Raw genomic sequence first — 17,898 nt, 5'->3', positions numbered from 1 at the left:
GGCACACTCATCACAAACGCATCACTGACATTTTCCAGTCAGTTCTTTTTGTTTCATTACTACTTAGGCATGTACCAAGTAGCATGACTAAAAGCAAGTATAATTGACCCTTGAACAACACAGGTTTGAACCACATGGATCCACTTAAGTACGAATTTTTTGAATAGATACAGTCAGCCCTTTCTATGAGTGGGTTCTGCATCTGCGACCAAATGACATCTAAAATACAGCATTCTCAGGATGCAAAGTCCCTGTATACCAAGGGCCGTCTTTTCATATTCTTGGGTTTTATAGTACCAACTGTGGGCCTTGAGTATTTGCAGGCTTTGGTATACATGGGGGTCCTGGAACCAAAGCCCTCAGATAGAGAGATGACTGAACCATTAATTCACTAATTGAAATAAAATATTCTATAGTTAAAGGTTGTCAGGGAAGACTGGCAAGCATTTCTCATTGTAAAAAAAACAACAAACAAAAACAAAAACAAACAAACAAAACTGTTAGCATCCTGGTATGGAGGGGAGGCAGAGAAACTCAGTTCAGCTTCACTGAAGTTTGGGAATGCCCTCTAATGTTCCACTGGCATTTCAATAAAGGCTGCCTGACTCAGTTTCCCATTGAAAGCATCCAAATTATGTGTCCCTGGATGGAGTCATGATGACTCTAGAAAGAACTACTCAATCACTATTGCAGAAAAAATTGCTAGTCCTAGAACCCCACCAACACCTAGAGATGGGAACTATAACAAATAGATAAGCTCCTTCACATTTTTCTTAAAATTAACTCTTCTTTTTTCTTTCTAATTTCCTTTGTGAAATTAAGAAAGCACCTCCACCCATCACACATAAGTGTTAACAATCGAAATTAAGAATGCAGCAAAAGCCAACCTGGCTGATGTGGGGGCTCACACCTGCAATCCCAGCATTTTGGAAGGCTGAGGAAGGGGAATCATTTGAGCTCAGGAGTTCCAGACCAGCCTGGGCAACATGGTGAAACCCTATCTCTACAAAAAAACAAAAACTAGGCAGCCATGGTGGCACGCACCTCTAGTCCCAGCTACCCAGTAGGCTGAGGTGGGAGGACCACCAGAGCCTGGAAGGTTGAGGCTGCAATGAGCCATGTTTGCACCACTGCACTCCAGCCTGGATGACAGAGTGAGACCCTGTCTCAAACAAAACAAAACAACAATGAAAAAAAAAAAAACCAGTTCAAAGACAAAAATAACCACTGTTAAAAACTAGTAACAATCAAAAGATCAACATACTTTAAAATAAAATATATTAGCTACACTAAAAGCACTTAAGTTACCGAAAGTGAAATACAGTAATGTAGCATTCACAAAGTTCATAGGATCAACTACATAGCTATCCACTAATTCAAAAAATATTTATGGAATATCTATTATGCACAAACCACAATGCTAAATACTGTAGGATATAAATCAGACCCAGATTCTACCTGAAAACAACTTAAACTTCGGTAAGAAGGAACACATGAATGTATTTTCTTCTTTCATTCATTTATTCATTCAAATTTTCATTGAATATCTGCTATGTGTCAAGCATGATGTTTCTTTTTGTCCCTTGTAACTAAGATTTTGTCATTGCCCATAAGAAAGTCCTGGCCTAGAGATGGGAGTGCTAAGTACTTAGACAACTGTAACGTAAATACAAGGTACCCTAAGGGAGCCGAAGGAATCAGGGAGAGTTTAGTGAAAACTCTGGATTATGGAATTAGACACATAAAATCAGGGGATTTGGTGTTATGGAATCAGCATGAGCAAAGGAAAGAAGGTTGAGTGATTACAGAATTATTTCCTACTCTACATGGGACACTGGCTAGAGGATTGTTTCTAATACTAGAGTAACTTACAGAAGTCTTCTCTAAGAGTTTGATCGGTTTAGCTCTTAACAGTCTCTGATACAGATGCCTTTTAAAGAAATAAAACTCTCAGAGAACCTGCAAGCACTCTCCCCAGAACCAACCAGGGATAGCAGATCACACAGGGAGGGGAGAAATGAGCTTAGTCAGGCAGAGGCCACAGACTGCGGACCATGGGCAGCCCCCAGTTCAGGCCAAGGATTCAGGAGTGAGCAATGGGAAGACACCAGAAAGGTTAAGGGTAGCAGAACAATTCATTCAAGGGAAGACTGGAAAGACCTATCGGGAAGCTATCACAACATTAGGCCAGAGTTAATGTGTAGCTGAAGTGAATGGTGATGATTAGCACGGAATGATGAGATGTGTGAAGAGGTTCATAGAATTCCAGCAGGATCTTGCAGGGTATTACAATGAGGTTGTACAGGGAAAGAAGCCAAAAATGAAGCCTTTAGAGGAAGGTAGTGTCATTATGAGAAATAGGGATCACGAAGAGAAATACAGTGAGTTCTGTTTGGGCCATATTCCATTGGAGGTGCTGGGGAAGGTATTTAAGTTAATCAGGAAGATATTAAAGAGTCAAAGAGAAGGTCAGGCACAGTAGCTCACACCTGTAATCCCAGCACTTTGGGGGGCCAAGGCAGGCAGATCACTTGAGGCCAGGAGTTCAAGACCAGCCTGGCCAACATAGTGAGATGCTGTCTTTACTAAAAATAAAAAAAATTAGCTGGGTGTGGTGGTGTACATCTGTAATCCCAGCTACTCAGGAGGCTGAGGCAGGAGAATCACTTAAACCTGGGAGGTGGAGACCACAGTGAGGCAACATCGCACCACTGCCCTCCAGCCTGAATGACAGAGTGAGATGCCATCTCACAAAAAAAAAAAAAAAAAAAAAGGAAGAGTCAAAGAGAGTAGGATAAAATTCTTCTATAATTTTATACCCAAGGTAATACATTTTTTTTTTCTTAAAACAAAATACAGGGTTCGTTGGTGAATCCTTTTCTATCTCTCTCCAGGTTAAAGTGCACAGACAGAGATCAGGTGAGACTATGATTGACCCTACGGAGATGTGGCTGTGCCTGCAGGGAAGGATTGATCATGCTGAGCTACGGGTGGGTAGAAACAATAAAATGAGGCAGGGTATAAAATTTTACAGACTCCTGCAGTTTTATGAATTTGGAGAGACTTTTCCTTAACAACTGCACCCAGGACAACCACCCTCAATTGTAAACGAGGTTGAGGACAAAAATGTTTCATGACATTCTATCAAAACAGTGACCACCGATTTACTTATTAACCTTCTTTCCTTCCATACTATTTGCCTTAACTTCTACATAACAATGTGGGAAGCAGCTCAGCAGGGTGGGAAGAACCGACATTTCGGACTCAAAGAACCTTGGGCTCTAAGCCTAGCTCTGTCACTAACCAGCTGTGACACCAGACCAAAGTCATTTACCTTTTCTGAGGCTGCTTTCTCCCTGGCCAAGCAAGGATGATGGAGCTGTGGTTGAAGGTCAAGCGAGCTCAGGGGATCCACATACTTCCACACAGTGAAAGGTTCAGAGAGGACAGGGCTTGTTCTCCACTTCCTCTCCACTCAGTCTAGTGCTCTGCGCTGAGGCACAGAGCTGCCCAGAGGCCCTTCCTGGCTATCAAAGAGCTGCCACTTGGAACAGCCTAGGAGGAGGCACGCAAGTGTTCTTCCTGGCCCTGCCCCGAGACCTACGCACCATCATTTGTCAACAAAACCACTAGGCAATTTTACTCATAAATTTATGTTCCAAGTAATGTTCTCTTGATTTGTGTTAAGCTTCCTTAAAATTAGATTATCCTATTCAATTTCCAACTCTATCCAAGTAAGTTCTAGGCCTTACAATTCAAGCTGAACGTAAAAACAGAATGGGAAAAAGTTCCTATTTTCCACGCTCAGCCACTTAAGCCATTTTGACAGCAGCCTCTCTGATTTATGCACTGATGTGTTCTACATGAAGCCAGCCTGTACTGCATTCTAGTTTATTTTCTGGAGCATAATTAGTAATGATGATGATTCGTTAGGTCAAGAGAAGGAAATTTATGAGGCTATGGAGTGAAGCTAATGATAAATCATTCTTTCCAAACCCTTTCATCATAAAGTCTAAAGATGTGCGTCAACTATAGAAGAAAGAATGGAAACAAAGTCCACATAGACCAGAGAAGAAATTCAGAGTTCCCTATCAAGTGTGTTATAATAAACACATATCAGTGATTACTTTAGGGCAGGGGTCTGCAACCCCCAGGCCACCAAGCGGTACCAGTCTACAACCTGTAAGGAACCGGGCTACGCAGCAGAAGGTGGGCAGCTGGTGAGAGATAATCCCTGCCTGAGCTCCACCTCCCGTCAGATCAGCGATGGCATTAGATTCTCATAGGAGCATGAACCGTATTGTGAACTTCATACGTGAGATATCTAGGTTGCACACTCCTTATGAGGATCTAACTAATGTCTGATGATCTGAGGTGGAACAGTTTCATCCTGAAATCATTGCTCCCTGCCCATCCGTCCTGTGGAAAAATTGTCTTCCACAAAACCCATCCCTGGTGCCAAAAAGGCTGGGGGCTTCAGAGACCTGTGTTTGGCCTTGCTTACCTTACAGGAAGAGCAAGATGTGATACTCCAATAAAATACTCATTAAGATTTAAAGGGCAAGAGTACTTCAGTAGAATGCATAAGAACAAGTATATAAGAAAATATGTGAGAACAATTTTTAAATGTCACCACAATTTATTTGAAAATAACTTAAAGTCAAGGTCAAAGAGAAAAACAGACCACAAAGAGAAGAACAGTAGCTCAGGGAGGGCATTCTCAAAAAACGGATGGCTCCCAAGATAGAACTTATTTCAAACATAACCTCATAAAACAGCACCTAGTTACATAAATAATATTAATTGAACAACACACAGATAAACAAAAGGGGTCTTTGTGTTGTTGTTGCTGTTGTTATTTTGAGGCCATAGATATTGGGTACTTTTGAAAGTCCTTTACAATAACAATTTACTTTCACAAAATAAAATTTCTTTTTAAAAACTATACATAATTTTATTCATCTTTTGAAAAGGTACGGGTGTGACAAACTACGCCCATTCATTTGGTAGGTGGTAAAATAGCAAAGCTCTCCAACATTGAATTTTTATAATCCCAGTTGCTTTTAGAAGTCCAGGCATATGAGCCCAAGGACAAAAAAAGCCAGTGAAGTAGATAATCCAGATCGTTTTACTCTGCTTACACTCTTAAGAACCTTCATACATTCTGCGACAGTGGGGTTAATTATGAAGCCTCTCTGTAGAATTGTGGCCTTATCTGATATTGATTACATCTGGCTGACCTTGAAGCGTTCCAGTTGATAGTCTCTATGAGGACCTTAAATTCAATGGTTGTGTTGGGAAAAAACTCAGATGCAGAGATTAAACTAGGCACTACGTTGCTTTTCTTTTCCTATTGAAATAGCACATCTTTCTGATACAGGCCATCTACTCAAATCTTCAATAAAATATAAATATTTGAAATGGGATTAAACAAAATAATCACAATTCCATTTCATCTGATATTTCAGCTGGCTTGCCAGCCACTTAGTTATATTGGATCTTAGCAAACACTCCAATTAGTGGCAAGAATGGGAATGCCCGGTGACAGATGTGTCATTGACTTTTTGTCCTCTGGTAGCAAAAAGCAATCCTTCCAGGACACAACTGCTGCATACATGCATCGTCCAACTGATGTAACTACAGTCATTGTTTTAATGGAGCAGGACTCTGACAAATCTCAACTGAGAATTCCATTGGCTCGAGCTCTAATATTTGCACAGTTTCCTCCTATGAGCATCCTGGTTTTGCTGTATTTGATGAAGCAAAGAATCCAGAAAGTGAAAACTGTCATTTATACATGTTTTTTGTTTTTTTGAGATGGACTCTCACTCACCCAGGCTGGAATGCAGTGGTGAAATCTCAGCTCACCGCAACCTCTGCTTCCTGGGTTCAAGCTATTCTCCTGCATCAGCCTCCTGAGTAGCTGGGATTACAGGTGTGCACCACCATGCCCAGCTAATTTTTTTTGTATTTTTAGTAGAAATGGGGTTTCGCCATATTGGCCAGGTTGGTCTCGAACTCCTGACTTCAAGTGATCTGCCTGCCTTAGCCTCCCAAAGTGCTGTGATTACAGGCATGAGTCACCATGCCCGGCCTTTTGGTTATTTAAGATGTTTAAATATTTAAACAGGGAATAGGGCAGGGGATGCTGACAGTACTGGAGGCCACCTGATCGAGGTGGTGGAGGCAGGCAGGATGGGACAGAGAGAATAACAGTGGCTGACCCAGACAAAAGCAGCACACCATCTAGAAGGCCAAGGTCACCCCAGGAACTCACCACACAACTGAAGGCCTGGCCCTGCCAGCACAGCCCGCTAGGAAAAGTGTGTGCCCAACTGGCCTGGCTGCAGCCTAGGTGCTGTCCCCATCTGCATGTGCCATGGAGCCAAGGGCATCCTGTGCCAGGGGACTCTGCTAGGGCATGTGCCAATTCTGTCACTACAAAACTCAACTCATCAAGCTCCACGGTCACCAGAGAGGTATTTACCCAGCCCCGGGTGCATTTCATTTACGTCAAATTAACAAACAATGAATGAATTTGACCCCTCCACGGTTTGGTGATGCATATTTAAAAATGAAAGTATATTGGAATCTAGACATTTTTAGGAATTAAAGCCACATGTCATTATTGCAATGAGTGATGATAACTACTGGTTTTTGTTTGGACATCTGCCAATCATTACGATTAGGAATCAGGAGATAAGGATTCTAGCTCTTATTCTGTCCTCACGTAGATAGGTTACCTTAAGCAAATAAACTCTAGATGAACCTCCTATTTCCTCCCCGACAAATGAGGACTCTGGACTAGATGGTCCCCTAAAGCACCTTCTAGTAAAAATATTCTGACCTAAATAATTGCTTAAAACACTGCTGGGTTTCCAACTGCATGGCAGTACTACCAGGCCACTTATTCTATGCTTCTCATCCCTGACAGATGATCTACAAATATTATCTGTTAGTGATCTGGCAAGAATGCACATTTATGTGAGATGGGGGAGTGGGCATGTAAACTACTTAGAAAGTTCTCCCTTTATGCCTTCAACTTAATGAACGCATCTAGCTAGAGCCCATACCCTAACAGAAAATGCTACAACTTCAATTTTTTAGCAACTGTCAAAAGAAAAACTCCTTCAAGTCTAATCAGTATCCTTCCCAGATGAAGAAAGGTATTCCTAGTACCCAAACTTGTTACCGGATGAAGGGGTTCCCAACTCTACCTTGAAAAGAAGCTGCACAGTTTTCTGGCTTGTGCAGGAAGCCAAGGTTAGCACTGGCATTTATCAAACACATGGCTTTATCTTCATTTGCTCTGATCACTCAATGACAGTCAAGAAAAAGTTGCTCATGGTCATTAAAGAAGGAAAGAGCTACAAAAGACTGTCAGGAGATCCCCAGGCTCCCTGGAAAGAGGGAGTGATAAAAGATGCCAACAGACAGACAGACAGACAGGTAGAGCAAATAAAGATGATCAATTACCCTGACTGCTAGAATTCTGAATAGAGTTGAAATAACTGACAAATCAAGCACACAGGGAAAGCCAAAGAGATGGAAAAGCAAAAATCCTACTAAGTCTTACCAGCAGCTGAACGGCTGCAAAGCACATAGTGGTGAGTAAGCAGATATTTATTGTGAACTCACCTTGTGTACTCTTCAAGGCACTGGGGTTGCCATGGCAAACAAGAGTCCTACCCTCAAGGAGCCTGGATGTACAACCAGAAGGAAAGAACCATACAAAGAGAACCACGGGAAAGAGAGAAGGGTAGACAGAACACTGGAAGAAGACTCTTCTTCAACTGAGCCTGTACGTCCAATTGATCATACATAGGGATTAAGCAGAAACATTAAACAGAACTATCATCGCCTGTCAGAGCCAGAAAGCACATTTGGAATTTAAGGAGCCTACAAGCTGGCCCATTGTTCTTTCCACTCCGGAGATACTGGAGAGAGAAGAAAACTCAGGGGAAGGAAGGACAGTGGCATTTCCTCTATTTGATTAAACATCACAACTGACCCTGTCAGCATCATACAGGTAGACTCCAACCACAAACCTCAAGAGATGCAAGATATTAAGATGGTAACTTAAGGTCTGGAGGCAGCCACAGACCAGGGAAGCACACAAAGTCATCACTGGAAGTGAAGAGTTTGAGGGCTGACAGTTGTGCCTTAGGGGCTGCAAGGGCCTCCAAGTAGCTAGGCTCCCTTGGAAAGCAAAGGCCTCTCTCTGCTACAGCCCTCCAGTGCCCCTGCTCTTCATGTCCAAGATATACAGGGCCCCCAAAGGCCCAAAGTTACCATGTACAAATTTACATTTTAATAAAATGAACTACACATGTTCCCTATTCTTAATTTTTTTACCAACCACAAATTCCAGAACAAATTGAAACCTTAAGTCAATTTGTTGGCTTTCAAAAATATTTTCCCATTATATTTTATCTATGTCAGGGACCCACAACCTTTTCCTGGAAATGGGCAGGTAGTATATGCAGCTTCTAGGCTTTGAAGACCCTACAGCGTCTTTCACAGACACTGAACTCTGCCATCGAAGTGTGAAAGCAGTCATAGACAGTATCTCAAGGAATGAGCAAGGCTGTGTTCTGTGGGGACCAAATGGAAACCCCAGAGTTGGTATAAAGACTATTTTAAGCTGGAGGCATTTGAGACTCAATAGATGCAGAAAGAAGACTTGTGGAACATCCCTTATCTAACCAAAAGCAGAAACTTCTGAGAAATGAGAACTGCCATAAATTCCCTCTTTAGGGCAGGTCTATTTCCAGGAGAGAAACCAAGAGAAATCCACCATAAATCCCCTCTCCAGGGTAGTTTCATGGCCACAAAGAAGAGAGAAAAACCACTCACACATGCAAACACACATCTTATCACAAATCACAAACATTCTTATCTCCCGTTTGAACTCCTAAAAACCCATTTGTCTTTCCTAAAGATACCTATTTGTTCTTCCCATAGAGGCCTTTCTCACCCCCCTCCCTTTCCCCTACTAAGTTAGGTATGTAATCCTTACATTCATCTGGGCACACGTTGTATGCATCTATAAACTTTTTCTCCTCTTTACATGTTTTTGGTTACTTTCATTTGCATGTCCGTGACACTGAACCTAGGACAAGAACTTTTCCTCCCCAACAGTTCTAATGAAACTGCATTTATTAAAACAGGCTATTATTTGTTGACCTCAGATCTATACCATTTTCCATTAGCCCTTTCCTGATTCTCCTAAATTTAGTATATTACTCTGGAGACACCTACCTGGAAATCAGCTTGTTGCTCTAACAGTGGTTACCTTACCTGAGTTTTCTGTCAAGATCCAGAATGCAAAATATTTTCAAAATTATTGTGCATTCTATTTTGGAGACAATAAGGCTTACAGATGCAATTTTGTTTTTAAGTAACTGTTTCCAGACAACCAGAAAGAGCTGAGCAAAGAACATAAACAATGGCCATTATTTGTCATTATTGAGAACATATAGGAAGGGGTCCAAGCTTTCTTCATCCTTTGAAATAGGGATCTATTATTTCAACTATATGTGCAATGATACCAAAAGTCATAATGATAGCTCCAGATTAAAGCTAATTCCTTATCTGATGAAACTCACAAAGACATGATAATAAATTCCTCCTTACAGTCTGAACTTTGGCCATAATTCCCGTGTTCCCTTGCATAGCTATAGCAGGCTACAAAGTAGCTGAATAAATTTCGATTTGGCCAGGTTAATCTCACTCTACACAGCAGTATCGTATGGTGGTTCACCCTGACAATCAAGAAGGGACACTGAATAAATTGCCCAAACACATTCAGTATTCCTTCAAAATACTAAAGAACACGTACGATTTATGATGAGTAGAGCTTCATTAATTTGAGGTACCCTAAGACTGGAAGGAGATGCATAGAGGGAAAATCTTGGCGCAATGAAAAAACAAACAACAATAACAACAAAAACCTACCTAATTGTTAAGACTCATTTACTTTCACACATTAAAAAATATGTATTTCTTTAAATTTCCTCAAATTACCCAGAGAACATTCTATAGTAACATTTGGAAAGAATGGTAAAGTAAAAGCCCAGTGGGTTTTATAGATATCTCTTTAAATAAGTCTATTCAAAAGCCATTCATAACCTCATTTTCTTTGAGCACAGAGTGTTTATTGCTGCAATTTCTCTACCTACCCTCAATATTGATGATTCATCGCACGAGTTAAGCCTTACACTGAAGTTGCAAAGAATTCCTAAAGGCATTGGTACTAAAATTAAGCACTACAGGGAGTCAGCTGTCAGTCTGCTCATTACTTCTGCTTTTTCTTACTTCCAGCTGCAGTAACTCAATGAGGGTTGATTTTCCATTTAGGCAAGGTAACAAGGAAAGAAAAAGTACAAACCTTGAAACTAGATATGGAACACAGTGCAACCCAACACCATCCATCATTAATCCACCTTTTCTAACCTAACAAAAAAAAACCAGATTTCTCCTCTTGCTTTCTTAAATTTATTTTGAGGCAAAGTGTATCAGCAATAAAATGCACATATTTTCAGTGTACAGTTCAACCAGTTTTGACAAACGTACTCACCTGTGTAACCACTATGCCAATCAAGATATTTCCTCCACCCCAAAAGGTTCCCTTGTGCCTCGTGCAGTTCATCCATCTACCCCTATCTCTGCCACGAATGGCCACTGCTCTGCTTTCCAGAGAATTTGAATTTGTGTTTTTTTCTTCCTTCCTTTCTTTTTTAAGAGACGGGGTCTTGCCATGTTGCCCAAGCCAGTACAGTGACTATTCACAAGCATAATCATAGCTCATTGCATCCTTGAACTCCTGGCCTCCAGCAATCTTCCTGCTTTACCCTCCTGAGTAGCTGAGACTACAGATGCACACCACCATGCCCAGCTACTTTTCCAAAAAACATTTTTTTGTAGAGATGAGATCTTGCCATCCTGCCCAGGGTGCAGTGCAGGGACACAATCATAGCTCACTGCAGCCACCAATTCCTGGCCTCAAGTGATCCTTCCACCCCAGCCTCCGGAGTAGCTGGGACTACAGGTGTACACCATTTCACTGGCAAATTTGTGTATTTAAAACCCAATCCATAGGTATTGGTTTAGGAAAAAAAAAAAAAGTGGTGATATTCTCAGGGTACTTTAGTGTGCTTTTAGAAACAAAGTTTTCGTCCAACTTCATATTCGTATTTCCCAGAGAAAGCCATAGAGTAACAAATACAACTATTAACACAGGCATATTCAAATACATATTGAGTATGAGGCACTACTCTAGGTTTGTGGAATCTAAAGAAAAAAGACAGGGTCCTCTCCTGCTAAGGCCGGTGGGGAATACAGACAGCCATGCTCAACATGAAGAAACTGCAGTCATGTGATTGATCTGGGCTTCACGTGGAAGTATCAGGTTGAACTGGAAGAAGGAGAACTTATGTCTGTCTGGGGCAGCCAGGAAGGATTTTTCAAGAAAAAATACCATTTCAATTTCAAGGGTGAGGACTCAGCAGACACAAAGGCACAGAGACCAAGACGAGGGGAGGCAGTGCCTGGGGTGGTTACGGGCAGGGACCAGAGCCTGGGACCTCCAGTAAGTCAAATCCCCCTGCAATAGAGTTGTTAAGATTAACATGCATTCATACATGTTGAGCATGTAGGGCGGCACACGGCAGGTGGTTTAGCTCTTCTCACAGCAAATATCACCATAAGGGGAGGCGGGAAGGAGACGCAGGGCACAGCCTGGAGGACTGGCCTGCCCAGAGGTGTGCGGTGTGGCAGTTCTCAGGATGACTAATCAGCTCGGCCAGAGGAGGCACAGACCCAGAAACAGACGGGGGTTAAGGTCCACTCTGCTGGCCCCAGCGCTCTAAAGCAGGGGTGGTCCGGAGGACCAGAGCGGCTGTCCCTGCAGCAGGGATGGGCCAGGTCACTAGGGGGCAGCAGAAGCAGAGAGCAAAACAAGGCCCAGGGAGAGAGATATTGGGGAAGGGAGAGAGAGAGATTAGGGGAGGGAGAGAGAGAGAGATTGGGGGAGGGAGAGAGAGAGAGATTGGGGGAGGGAGAGAGAGAGATGGTAGGGAGAGAGAAAGAGAGAGAAATCGTAGGGCAATTGAAGGTGAGTGAAGAGGGGAGAAGGGGCAGGATGCCATCCAAACCTTTCCCCTCCTCTTCCAATCCAAAGCAAGGGGTGCTGAGAAACGCCAGGCCTCCAGGAGGAGCTGGAAGCGGAAGTTCTTATGTTGTGAGAAGCAGCGAGAATCTGAGGAATGGAAGAGAAAGGTCGGTCCCCTCCTATTCTGTAATCTGGGTTTTGTCCTGTAGGCTGTGGGGCTTGTGAAGACTTCGGAAGGGCAAGTGTAACTGTTATAACTGCGTTATTATTGCTATTAATATTCTTACTCTTTTAGCCATTTCAAAGTGTATAATTTGATGGCTTTAAGTCACCATCATGTGTAGCCATCCCCATCTATTTCCAGAGTGCCTTTTTTTTTTTTTTTTTTTTGAGACAGAGTCTCACTCTGTCGCCCAGGCCGGAGTGCAGTGATGTGATCTTGGCTCACTACAACCGCTGCTTCCCGGGTTCCAGTGATTCTCCTGCCTCAGACTCCCGGGTAGCTGGGACTACAGGCATGCACCACCGTGCCTGGCTATTTTTTGTATATTGAGATGGGGGGGGGGGGGTCTCGCTATTTGGCCAGGCTGGTCTCGAACTCCTGACCTCAAGTGATCCACCCACCTTGTCCTCCCAAAGTGCTGGGATTACAGGCGCGAGTCACAGTGCCCGGCCCTTTCCAGAGCTTTTTTTATCATCCCAGACAGAACTCCATACTCATTCAACAACCGCTCCCCATTTCTCCTGCCCCCAGCCCCTACTAACCTGTCACTGTTCTGGCTCTATGAATTTGCCTGTTCCAGGTACCTCTTAAGAGTGGGACTGTACACTATTCATCCTTCGACCAGTGTCCTAATATTTGTCTGGTTTATTTCATTAAGCATGTTTTCAAGGTCCACCCACGTTGTAACATGTATCAGAATTTCCTTTTTATGGCTGAGTAATATTTGATTGTGTATTATTTTTTCTTTTTAAGCCACTCTGGCAGTAGAGTGAGACATGAATTGGCAGAGCCTGAACTAAAGGAGAGAGAGGCAAGGCTGGAATGAAGGTAGGGATGAAGGAGGAGGAAGAAGGCTTGGAGATTGGCTTGAGGTACAGAGAGCTGAGAGTAAGGGAGGAGTATAGAAAAGATCCGTGATTTCCCAGTGAGGCAACTGGATGGAGGAAGCATTTCTGAGGGGCACAGCTGTGACAAAGTTCAGCAAAGAGAGCGGTATCTGAAGGTTACAGAAATGGCCAATACTCTCCTGCCCCTTGAGATTTTGTAACTAGCAAAGTCCTGACTTGTATGTGTAATTTAGACAACTATTGGGAAACTAGCTTTACCCTATAATTTTATTTATATGAAGTTATATTTCACCAGGTCTATTATCAGACAATAAAGAAATAGGTATTTCCATTAATAGGCCTTCTAGAAAGAAACAAAGGATATGGAAGAGACTATGAATCACAAATATTTATGTTTATAGAGATTAAACCTTAACAGCACTCAAATTCTCCTCATCTCTGAAAAGCTGCAGCTAAGTACTTAGAAGGGGTTCTGTGCGCCAGGCTGGAGCTGGTCTTTAGGTCCTCAGATCACCACTGTCTCTAGACCACAGCCACTTCTCGTCTTGTAAATCCCTCCCGCTCTAAACCCTGGGCTGTGATTACAGAATCAGCCAGGGGAAAAGGTCAGATTCATCACCTTTCCCTTTGCTGCTTATTCAGCTTGAGCTCCTTCCTCCTCTCTGAGTGGACACATTTTACAGACTAACGAAAGCTTGCCCAGCACAGTAGATGGCACACACTGGGCACTAATTTATTCAATAACACCAGGATGAAAATGCACCCTGCTCTTATTGTCTCCCTCATTATCTCCGTAATAAGAATATTCAACTTTCTAAGGATCCAGGAACTGAAATGTGAGGTTATGGATTATTCACACTTTTATATCCAAGACTATACACAAAGTATTTAAGATGTAAGAAAAAAAATAAGCAATTGAGAACACAATGCTCACCTCCTACTGTCACTAACTACCCGCAAAGCAAAACAAACAAAAACCACTGTAAATACATTTTCTATGTCAGATAGAAAACAATAATTCATTTAATTAAAAATGTTACATGTTAATGACTTCTGTTTTAAAAAGTGTCCTGTTAAATGGTAAAAACTTTGAGTCCTGTCATCAATAAGAAACAATTTGGCTGGGCGCGGTGGCTCACGCCTGTAATCCCAGAACTTTCTGAGGCCGAGGCGGGCGGATCATCAGGTCAGGAGATCCAGACCATCCTGGATAACATCGTGAAACCCCGTCTCTACTAAAAATACAAATAAATTAGCTGGGCATGGTAGCGGGCACCAGTAGTCCCAGCTAATTGGGAGGCCTGAACCTGGGAGGCAGAGCTTGCAGTGAGCCAAGACTGGGCCACTGCACTCCCGCTGGGTGAGAGCGAGGCTCCGTCTCAAAAAAAAAAAAAAAGAAAAAAAGAAACGATTTACTTCCGGAACATTTTTAAAAATTATGTAACCTATTTAAAATGTAAATATTATCATAAATATAGTAGTATGTGGGGGGGGTGTGGGTGTGTGTAGGAGAGTATGTCATGATCTATAATCATACTCACACATACAGGCCAAATAAAATCCAATTCATTTTCTTGAAACTACGAGACACAGTTCCTAAGCCTTGAACTGGTTTTGTTACAGTCGTTGCAATTGTCCTTCATAACATCAAATGTATTCAATTTTAGGGGAAGTAAAATATTCAAGTCATATTTGTAAACTGTTGAGAGCCATTCAACATCTGAATTAATCGATAATGATCAACACTTAATAGTAATTTCTACCAATGCAAAAGGATATATTTTTGATTGGGGTGAATGCATTCTAAAGCATTTCAGATGTGCACAAGTAGGAAAGTCTGTACTAGTGTTATTCACAGTATGTGGATTTTCGTTTTTAAGTGCACATGCATATATGTACTACTTAACTAAAACTACTTTAAAAATAAAAATGTCTATTTTTACAATATAAAATATTTATTTGTCCTAAGCTAGTCATTTTAGTTAAAGTAATTAAGTTTCATTTGGTAAAAACTGCTATTCTAATTCAGTAAGACAAAAATATTTCCCAAATAGCTATGCATACCCTGTAGAATTAAGCCTGTTTAATCCACAAATAACATCTTGAGTTTCAGCTTTCATTTCCTTTGTGAAAATATTCTCAATAACTTATCTTTCTCAGAATAGTCATGAAAAGTATCTAAAATCAATAAGTTAATATTTTTTAATTACCCAAAATATTTTAATTACCCACAGGTAGAATATTTAATTCTACCTATGAATTAAAAAAACAGCCTGATTTAACAGGCATGCATTTTATAGGCAGAAAATCCTTACAAGAATCTTCTGGGCCAGCAAATAAAACTGACAGGGTTTTAAAAGCCACCCTGTGTTTAGAGCCCACCTGTATTACTAGGTCTCGCCAGATACAAAGAACATGGTTTCAATCACCAAATAGTAATTAGATGATAATACATCTTGCCACTCGGCATATCATGACCTTCACTCCACACAGGGATATTGCTATGGCTTTTATCAGTCTGTTCCCATTTTATGAGTACCTATAACATGGAAAATCTATATCTGCTTAATTCAAGATATTTATCAAAGCAGAAGAAATTGTAAGGCATATATTAATTCAGTCACTGTGCCAGTTAAGGGATGGCAGCGTGCTTTCTTCCACTCCTCAGCCTGTGTCTCTACTAAAATGCACTGACTTCTACCAACAGAGAAAACTATTATTTCCTTGCTTTATGCATATTCTGACGCCTTTCCTGGGGATGCAGCAATACTAGGAGTAAAACAACAAATACAGATTTAAATGAAGATAGATTTCTCACCAACCATTAGCTGATGTAGCTCTCAAGAATCAGATTAAATTGGCTTATTGAGACAGCCAGTCTATTTCAGAAAATAATTCTCTAACTAATACTCTCAAGTTATTGAGTCACTTAAAATAAAACAAGGTGAAATTTAACCTACATTAAAAAGAAGGCAGAGGTAGCAAAGCCTCAAAGAAATCCAAGTTTAAGGTGATTCACAATGCCCCACTGCCACAGCTGCAAATCCAATTCCAGCTTCCACCAAGAACTCCTGTCCTTCAAATGATCGTTTTAATTGTCGAAACTCCTCTGCATTTCCCCCTAATGGAATATCAATGAAACCACAGAACCACAGACACACACAAACACGATTTCCTGAGGAAGTGATTCTAGGGCTAACATAACTGAACACGAGGGCCGTCTGTTAGTCTCATCTGTTTGTTTTTCTTTAGCTGATGGGAAACATTACAAGAGCTCTCAGGGCCAAAGGGACTATGCATTTTAAAAATGTCATCCATCCCTGAAGCTGGATTATAATAAGCAGATAAAGAGACAAAAGCATTGTGACAACAATTTGAAGAGATTTTTCTTTCTGTCCATAGATCTAGAATGGGGTGATATATCACCTCAGGTGACCTCTCTCAATTATAGCTACTTTCATAATCTGGTTGCCACTTGGGCTTTTTAGAAAAAAAAAAAGTTTTATCCACACGATAAAATATCAGATACGCTAAGAACACCAACTCCTTTAATTATGTGTGGTTAGCAAAACTCTAATGCAAAACTGCTCTTTTCCACAAATCAGCAAGTCATCATTCACTCAATCAACCATCCAGTGCTTTATTAAGCACCTACTATGCACCAGACACTGGAGCAAAAGATGTGACCCCTGGTTAGTTGTCCAATCTTATTTTTGTTATGTCCTGGCTTGAATCCCACACTCCAGCAACTCTGAGTCACTTGCACATCTCAAAAAGCAACGTGCGTTTCTCATCTGTAAGCCATTCTTTCTCTTAGCTTGGGATGCTGTCCTTTTGGCCTGGAACCAAAAAAGAGAAGGACAGCATCCCAAGCCAAGAGAAAGAATGGCTTACAGATGAGAGAGGCACATTGCTTTCAGCTCAAATGTCTATCACCTCCTCCAAGAAGCCTTCCCATTCCCCACCAGCTGGCTTAGACACCACTTCTATGTTCTCCTAGGACCCCTTTCTAGAATGATCATATTCTGTGTCCTTGTGTCTCCCACACTGAAAAGTGAGTTCCTTAAAGGGCAGGAATACACCCAGCATCTAGCCAACTGATGGACTCTGTTGACCTTTATTTACCTTCATCTCCCTTGGCTACAAAGAAGACCCCAAGGACAGGGATCTGGTCTGGCTTGTATTCTTTCTGCAGTACGTAGGCAATGACTGGCACTCAGTAAGTGCTCAATAAATGCTTGTAGAAGGGGTGAAAACTAACTGAAATTAGGCATTTTTAAAAAAAAAAAATTAGGCATATCTGGCTACCAGTATTTGTAGGCAATTCAGAAATCATGAGTATAGTAAGATTCATACATGATGAGTATGCTTTTATTATATCTCCTCGCAGAATGGTTAGTTAAAAGAAAGAGTTACTAGGTAGGTAACTAAACTCAGATGTTAAACTAGTACTTCTACAAAATAATCTGAATCCATGCTTCATAATGTCCACAGAAAACCTGATAAATCAGTGTCTGGGGGTAAGGTCCCGCTGCAAAGATCTGCAAAAAGGCAAGGTTCCCTGGGTGATTCTGATGCCAATTGAGGGTTGAGAGTCACTGATAATTCCTCACTCTAACTAAAAAGGGCTCTAACAATTTGCCCCAAAATAGACACTCTCAAACATTGCTAAATGGGGAGACAAAATGGTAGCAGGGGAATGTGGCATTATCCAA

The 17,898-nt window shown here is 41.5% G+C and overlaps 1 protein-coding gene across 3 annotated transcripts in view; it reads right to left on the bottom strand.

The window, feature by feature from the left end:
• Nucleotides 1-17,898, bottom strand: part of LOC139355280 (ring finger protein 152) — a 63,582-nt gene that overhangs the window by 9,298 nt on the left and 36,386 nt on the right. The window lies entirely within an intron of this gene.

This window comes from Macaca nemestrina, chromosome 19, assembly GCF_043159975.1.
Source record: "Macaca nemestrina isolate mMacNem1 chromosome 19, mMacNem.hap1, whole genome shotgun sequence".
Taxonomy (NCBI): domain Eukaryota; kingdom Metazoa; phylum Chordata; class Mammalia; order Primates; family Cercopithecidae; genus Macaca; species Macaca nemestrina.
The sequence above is the reverse complement of the archived record's forward strand: the minus strand, read 5'-3'. Positions and strand labels throughout refer to the sequence as shown.